The sequence below is a fragment of the Glycine soja genome, chromosome 11, assembly GCF_004193775.1.
Source record: "Glycine soja cultivar W05 chromosome 11, ASM419377v2, whole genome shotgun sequence".
NCBI lineage: Eukaryota > Viridiplantae > Streptophyta > Magnoliopsida > Fabales > Fabaceae > Glycine > Glycine soja.
Genome location: NC_041012.1, coordinates 30657845 through 30666369, shown reverse-complemented (window position 1 = coordinate 30666369; position 8525 = coordinate 30657845). Strand labels below are relative to the sequence as shown.

General features: G+C 38.9%; 1 non-coding gene across 1 annotated transcript; it reads left to right on the top strand.

Annotated features, from left to right (window-relative positions):
* The first annotated feature begins 325 nt into the window (after positions 1-325).
* LOC114377710 lies at positions 326-432 on the top strand. The gene has a single exon (XR_003659149.1). It is a non-coding gene; the product is annotated as a small nucleolar RNA R71 (small nucleolar RNA).
* The last annotated feature ends 8093 nt before the right edge of the window (positions 433-8525 follow it).

Sequence of the window (8525 nt, the reverse complement as noted above, 5' to 3'; positions counted from 1 at the left end):
TAGACCACAGACTCTTGCGATAAGTGCTGATTTTTTATTCATGGCAAGCTGAGTTACTAGGTTGACCAAGGCATCAAGTTTTCCCTTAAGCTTTTTATTTTCAGCAGATGAAGATGAATCTGTGGCCACCTCATGGACTCCTCTAAGGACAATAACATCATTTCTTGCACTGAATTATTGGGAGTTGGAAGCCATCTTCTCAGTCAAATTCCTAGCCTCAGCAGGAGTCATATCACCAAGGGCTCCACCACTAGTAGCATCAATCATACTCTTCTCCATGTTGCTAAGTCCCTCATAGAAATATTGAAGAAGGAGTTGCTCAGAAATCTGGTGGTGAGGGTAGCTTGCACATAATTTCTTGAATCTTTCCCAGTACTCATACAAGCTCTCTCCACTAAGTTGCCTAATGCTTGAAATGTCTTTTCTGATGGCAGTGGTCCTAGATGCAGGGAAGAATTTCTCCAAGAACACCCTCTTAAGGTCATCCCAGCTGAAAATGGATCCGGGAGCAAGGTAGTACAACCAATATTTTGCCAGTCCCTCCAGAGAATGAGGAAAAACCTTTAGAAAGATATGATCTTCCTGGACATCAGGGGGCTTCATGGTGGAACAAACAATATGGAACTCCTTAAGATGCTTATGAGGATCTTCACTTGCAAGACCATGAAACTTGGGCAACAAATGTATTAGTCCAGTCTTGAGAACATATGGAACACCCTCATCAGGATATTGAATGCACAAGCTTTCATAAGTGAAATCAGGTGCAACCATCTCCCTAAGAGTCATCTCACGAGGTGGAGGTTGAGCCATGTTCTCAATATGAAAATTAGTAGTTGAATGCTCAAAATCAAAATATTCAGAATCACCAGCAACAGAATACTCAGAATGCTCAAAATGCTTAAAATGCACAGAATGACCAGGATGCAAACTATGCCTAACTAATCTATGAAAGGTTCTATTTATTTCAGGATCAAAGGGTTGTAAGTCACCTGGATTGCCCCTAGTCATGCACTATATGCAGCAAAGCATGTGTTTCTCAAACAAGCACCAGGGGAGGGTTAAAACTAAAACTATAGTCAAAAGATACCCAAATGAGCTGAAATTTTGTGAGCAACACCCTAAAATCATGAAAAGATAGCACACAAATATTCAGACAAAAATTAAAAGTCTAACTATGAAAACTGCCTAAGGAAAGTTTAGAAAAATAAGACAATAATACTAAAAAAAAACTTAGTAAACGTCTGATTTTTCAAGTTTAAAACGGAAATGGACCTCTGGTTGATTGCCATGGCATGGGAAATTTTATTCTACCCCAAATGCATATAAAATAATAGTCATTCTGATACCCGGAGCAAAAGTTATGGTCATTTTAAGTTTTGCTAAAAACAAGTTCCCAAAATTTTTGTCTCTCTCAAATACTGCCACACCAAGTGCTCCTTTAAGAGGCACATCCATGTGTCATGGCACGTCATCCTTTAGTGCCACATTGGATAGTCCACGTGACACTAAAATTAACCTCACTAACAGCGTTACTTTAAAATTTAACGGAAGGACTATTTTGCAACACTTATGCAAAGATATGGACTATTTTGAATTTAATATTAAGTTAGGGACTAATATGCAAAATGGGTACAATCTGAGGGACTAAATTGCCTATTCACTCCAAAATATGGATCAAAAGAAACTACCACACAAAAAATCAGCCAAAAATAACAACTCTAACTATCAAAACAAAAATCGCCAATTAAATTGCAAAATCAGTCGCTAGTTTAGTCGCTAATCACTATTCACAGCATTACACAAAACTGAAACAGTCGCTAATCAAGGGACGCGAATGAAATGCAAAACAGAACGCTACACAAAACAAAACAACACACACTCACAACCTAAATGACAGAGCTACACACAAAACAACTAAACACTATTATGAACCTTTGGCCCACTGCTCCCCGGCAACGGCGCCTAATTTGATCGAGGCCGTACCCGAATCAAATAAACATTAAAAATGCAGTATCTAGGAAGTGATCCTAGGTCGTCTCCCAACGAGCAATGGTCAACCAAACATTCATAACAGATAGTAATAAAATAGTAACGAATTGGGGGGGGGGGGGGTTGTTTGTTTTTATAAATTAAATAGCAAGCAAATTTGAATTAGAAAATAACAGAATTAAAACATGTTGTTTCCCCTTTGATTCACAAGCAAGTCTCTTATCCTACGTTACGAGAATTTATCCCTAATTAGTTCAACCACTTAATCCAACCCTAAATTAAATTACTAAGCGAAAATTAACATAAGGCTGTCATTATGAGATTAAGCAACACAGACACCAATTAATCATGAATGAAACTGATCATTAAGCATGAATGTAAATTAAGCACATAGACAATTAATCAAGCACTAAGCATGCATGGATTAATAGCAACAAATACAGAGTAATTGGTTAAGAGAAAAAACTTATCAGAATTCAATAGTAATAACAAAATCTCAAAAAGAGTTGTGCTTGATCCTCAAGAGAAAACAACGCTAGAGACTTAGCCTTCCATTAATCAGTAGAAAACGAAATTATAGATTGAAGCAGAAATGAAATTGCAGAAAACGAATTTTATTCTATGTGAACAGTGCGCATGAACAGTAAAATCAGGAATTCTAAAACCCTAGAATTATTCTCCTCTTCTAAAAAATCCCTAAACTAAAACCCTAGTGTTGTTATATAGGTCATCAGCCCCAAAGCTTACAAATCTATTTTAAGTCCAAGCCCATAAATGAAATAAAATAAAATCTGGACAATATAAGATAAGACTGGATGAAATAAAATCTGGATGAAATAAAATCTAGATGAAATAAAATATGGATAAGATAAGATTTGATAAAATAAAATTGTCTGCTCTCTTCAAGTCCAAGCCCAATTCCGGATTCAAGCCCAATTGCTTATAATTCTCCTGAAATTAAAATAAAAACACAAAATTAGTCAAGTAGGCCCAAATGATAAAACTGCATAATTAATTTGACAATTAAGGCTAATCAGTAATTAAAATGGTGACAAAAAGGTTAGGAAATAGGAGAAAATAATGACACATCAGCGAGCCATCCGCTGAGTGCAACACTCCTCGGCTGAGTGCGAGGAAGAATTTGGAAGAAGGATGAGTTGTTCATTTGTGCTAAGCGAAGGGTCATCTAGCAAAGTGCACCGATTCAGTCCATCCACTAAGAGAGAAAAGCACGAGCTAAGCCAAAATCCACTAATGAGTGCTAAGCGGTTCAGAATTGCGCTAAGCGTGCAAGCACGAATAAAGCCACCTATGTAAGCCTGAAATTAGATTTTGGAGAGGAGTTTGGGCATTTTCTTGAAGCTTCTGCATATCTAGGGTTTTCTAGAGAGAGGAAGGTCCAAGTTCTAGAGAGTTTGAGAGATTTTGTTGTGTGAAGACCTGCAGAGAACCGAGCTTGAGGAGGAATCCGTCCTGAGAACTTGAGATAAGTTTGTGAGTGATTGTGAGGTTCTAGAGGTGGAGCAAACATCCCCACCACTTGTATTTCTTCAATCCTTCATCATTCTCTTCTCTTTGTTGTAAAAGAAGCTTCCCAGTTATGGAGAGCAAAATCCTCTGTTGGTTCTTCCTTGTATGTACTTGATGTAAATACCTGTATATCTATTTAATGATGTTTTGTGTGTTCATTGTGCTATCAGAACTTCATTCTACCATGATTTTGCCTTGATCACGTAGATGCATGTATTTTTAGGATCATTCAACAGTGGAAACTGGTCTGATTCTTAGAACTTGATAGGATGGGGCTAGTTTATCGTATTATCACGAGGGATCGAGGTACGGTAACCTAGTTGTTGTATGTTTGTCTTAATGCGGTTCTGGTTGAGTTTAGTCCAACAAGAGGAATCTGCGGATGATGCCTGATCAGGATTATGAATCAGAGTTTAGCATTTCAGGAGACACCATAGAACACATGAGCATTGTTAATTAAAGAATATCCTTTTAACATCAAGCACCTATTAGGAAGACCAATGTGTTACCTACTTGTCTTTACACATAATTACTCACGTGATTTTCCTTTTTAATAGTTAGTTTACATACCTTTTCATAGTAAACACATCTCTTTTTATACTAGACACTTATTCACTGAAATAGCTTTACCAAGTAACATAAGTTCCCCGAGAGTTCGATACTTGATTCTTACCGTTTTATACTACTTGCGCGATCCGATGCACTTAACGCGACCGAACAAGTTTTTGGCACCGTTGCCGGGAAACTTCTTTCTATTTGGAAAGTTAGTTTAGTCCTAGGTGTCTATTCTTTATTCTTTGATAAACTGTGTATATTTACTTTCGATTCATATTTGTTTTCCTCTTGAACTGGATAACTACTATTTCTGTTAGTGTTTTATATGCATAGATCTCCCATAGGCAATTTAGTTCCTCTGGACTTCGAGATTGAGGTTATGTTGAGAAGGAATAGAGCTGAGAGGAGAAGAAAATTACTGCAAGATAGGACAGTAGCGTCCATTCTTAAGGAAGAAACTCATTTTTCTGATTCTTCATCACTTGATTCACCATCATCAAGGGAATCTGCAACCTATTTGCCAGAAGTCGTTTCCATGGCAGATGAGCACCAGCAAAGGGTTACCCTTGAGGACTATTCAAGCAATTCAGTGCCGCAATTCTTTACTAGCATTGCATGTCCTAAAGTGCAAGCTCACAACACAAACTACCCTCATTCTTTGATTCATTTAATACAGGGGAACTTATTACAAGGATTACCAAATGAGGACCCCTATGCACATTTGGCAACATTCATTGAAATTTGTAACACTGTAAAGATTGCAGGTGTGCCTGATGAAGCCATTAGACTCAGTCTATTTTCATTTTCCTTTGCAGGAGAAGCCAAAAGGTGGCTCCACTCATTTGAGGGTAACTGTCTGAAAACCTGGGAAGAAATTGTTGAAAGGTTTCTGAAGAAATATTTCCCAGAGTCAAAGACTGCGGAAGGGAAAGCTACAATCTCTTCATTTCATCAGTTCCCTAACGAGTCCTTGATTGAAGCATTGGAGAGGTTTAGAGGTTTATTGAGAAAGACTCCCACCCATGGGTTCTCGGAGCCAATTCAATTGAATATGTTTATAGATGGGCTGAGACCACAAACCAAGCAACTGCTAGATGCTTCAGCAGGGGGAAAAATAAAGTTGAAGACCCCTGAAGAGGCAACTGAGCTAATTGAGAATATGTCAGCCCGCGATCATGCCATTATGCGTGATAAAGTTCATCAACCCACAAAGAAAAGCTTGTTAGAACTATCATCACATGACACTTTATTGGCACAAAATAAGTTTCTTTCTGAGCAACTTGAGATTTTAATAGAAACACTTGGTAAGTTGCCAACTGAACTGTCTATTGGTCAACCTACACATTCTTTTGTTTTGCAGGTTATAGGTTGTACCATCTGTGGTGAGGCTCATGAAATAGGCCAATGTATTCCTAGTGAAGAACACACTCAAGAAGTTCACTATATCGGAAATCAACAGAGACAAGGATATACTTTTCACAACCTACCCTTCGACGGGAAGGCGACGCGGGGCTCACATGTGCGTCTTCCAAGAAAGGAAAATGCGTGGAGTCACCACCAACGTTTATTTGAGGAAAACGTCGGAAAAGCTGGAAAGGTGTAGTCTACGAACTTTAATTTGCGAAAGGCCCGAGAGTTGTTTTTACGCACGGGGAAGGTATTAGCACCCCACGCGTCCGTCACAAGGGACAACAACCTTTAACCAAGTGTGCCATATCATGTCTTCGATTTGTTTTATTTTCCCTTTTTTACGTTTTTATGTCTTTGTATGCCTTTTGTATTTTTTTATCTTTTTGTGGTCGACAAGGGTATTTCCCTTGCTCCTACGTATTCCTCAATTGTGATGAGGAAATCATACCTACGTAGTTCTTTCAGAACTAAACGTTGGTTAAGTTGTTTTGATCTTTTTCCACAAGATCAATTTTAACCGCACATAATTCGTTTAAGGCATTGGACCATTAAACGATCTTTTGATTCTTTTGAAAGGAGAGAAACATTAAGGCATTGGACCATTAATGATCTCTTGGTTTTGAAAGGAGAGAAACGTTAAGGCGTTGGACCATTAACGATCTCTTGGTTTTTGAAAGGAGAGAAATGTTAAGGCATTGGACCATTAACGATCTCTTGGTATTTGAAAGGAGAGAAACGTTAAGGCGTTTGACCATTAATGATCTCTTGGGGTGGTCAACAAAAGTGGGGCTTTTGCTCCTACATATCCTCAATTGCGATGAGGAAATCAGACCTACATAGTTCTTGCAAAAGTGGTAAAGTTACATGTTGATTTTATGCTTTTGAACGATCCATGTTAACCGATAAAAGCAAAGAGGACCGTTTTAAGGCGTTGGACCTTAAAATGCTTTTTAGTGATTTTTTACGGACAAAGCTTGATTTGTGAGTTGATTTTAGCCTTAGTTTCACTTTGGTTATTAGTCAATTCATTCAAGGAAACTTCCAATGAAAAACGTCCGATTGATTTGTTTGATTATTTTATTCAAAGATATTTTTATTATTTTATTATTATTTTTTCAAGATATTTTCATTATTTTATTATTATTTTTCCTTTTTTGGTTTAATCGTGGTTACAGTGTGAACGATCAGTTAGATTTTGCTTTAACAATGATTAAATGAGATTACAACGCAAATGATCGGTTGAAATTCATTTTATCACTTATTAGGCGAGATAACGGCTTAAACGATCGGTTAAAGCTTGTTAAAAATGGAAGAAAAGAAAACCGAAAGTGAACAAAATAACGATGAAGGCCAACAAAACAAGAAATGAATTGAAAGTCTCGGATTCAAAAACTTACCGGTTGAAGAACGAAGAACGCATGAAGAACGGATGAAGAACGACGGAAAATCTTCACGAAATTGCTCACGAAAACGTCTCGAAAGCATTACGGAAGCACCTCGGCTTGGATTTCTTCACAGAAACAAGTTTTTTCACCCAAAACAGCTGAAATGCATAGCCAAGGGGGTTAGGGACCCTTTGGAATAGCCCCCCTTCGCCTATTAATAGGAAAAATGGGAGGAGGTTGCTGCCCAGCTCGCCCAGGTGAGCTAGGTTGTTTCCTCCTTAAGTAACCCATCTTCCAAAATGTTCTGGAAGGGCCCAAATTCGAAGATTTGAAAATTGCTATTTGCACCCCTATCTTGATAAATGCACCCCTCCTTTTTCGTAATTTATGAAAAAGTTACGGAAGCCTTACGGAAGCATATAGGACTTGATTTTCTTGTTTTTCCTCTTTCCTTTCACCAATATCAAGTGAAATATGCTTACCCAAGGTTTTCTGAAATTTTACGGAAGCATTACGGAAGCCCCGGAAGCCATTTTTCAACAAAACGAGGGAGGTGGTTGCCACCCAGCTTGCCCAGGCGAGCTAGGTTGCTTCCACCTTATGCAAGGAAATGCCCAGAATCCTCTAGAAGGGCCCTGATTTGATAATTGCTATTTACACCTTTAACTTGATAAGTTCACCCCTATGTTTTTGTGTTTTTTAGCTGTTTTCCTTTTGGAATGTTGCGAAATTTTACGGATTACGCAACAATGCTCGTTTTCCTTCTGGAATGTTGTGAAACTTTATGGATTACATAATGATGCTTGTTTTGAGGGTTATGAAGGGAGCAAACAAGGTTCAAGGACCGACCGCAAGTACTCCCGAACGAAATTAGGGTATGACAGTTGCCCCTCTTTACTTATCTTTTATTGGTGATAAAAGGGAAGTAAAGATAAGACACTAATTTCGTTCGAGCGGAACATCATTCAGCCAATCAGTATCCCAACCAGTGGAACATCATTCGGAGCGTCAGCAAAACTTCAGTGCCTTGAAAGCGATAAAACGAGATAACCATGACGTTTCCACATGCTATCGAACTCCATCGTCCCTGCCTAGCAGAGAAGAATCTTGCACGTCGTTGGACTTGAATGTCTCTGGATGACGAAAGTAAAACCTGCAAAGATTTTCAAAATAATCAGAATCGGACGACCAACATCATCCCGATATCATCGGACTTGTTCGCCTTGGTTGACGAAAGGTGCTGATAACCATAAAGTATCTCCATATGTCATCGAACTCGTTGTCTCTGGATGACAAAGGTGCAAAAGACGACATTAGTTTCTGTGTGTCAACGGGCTCGGTTGCCTCTGGTTGACAAAAGGTGCAGATAACCATAAGGTACCCCCGCATGTCATCGGACTCACCATCTTTGGATGACAAAGGTGCAGAAGATGACGTTAGTCTCTGCGTGTCAACGGGCTCGCTTGCCTCTGGTTGACAAAAGATGCAGCTGACAACGTTAGTCTCTGCGTGTCAATGGGCTCGCTTGCCTCTGGTTTACAAAAGGTGTGGATAACCATAAGGTACTCCCGCATGTCATTGGACTCGCTGTCTCTGGATGAAAAAGGTGCAGAAGACGACGTTAGTCTTTGCATGTCAACGAGGTCGCTTGCCTCT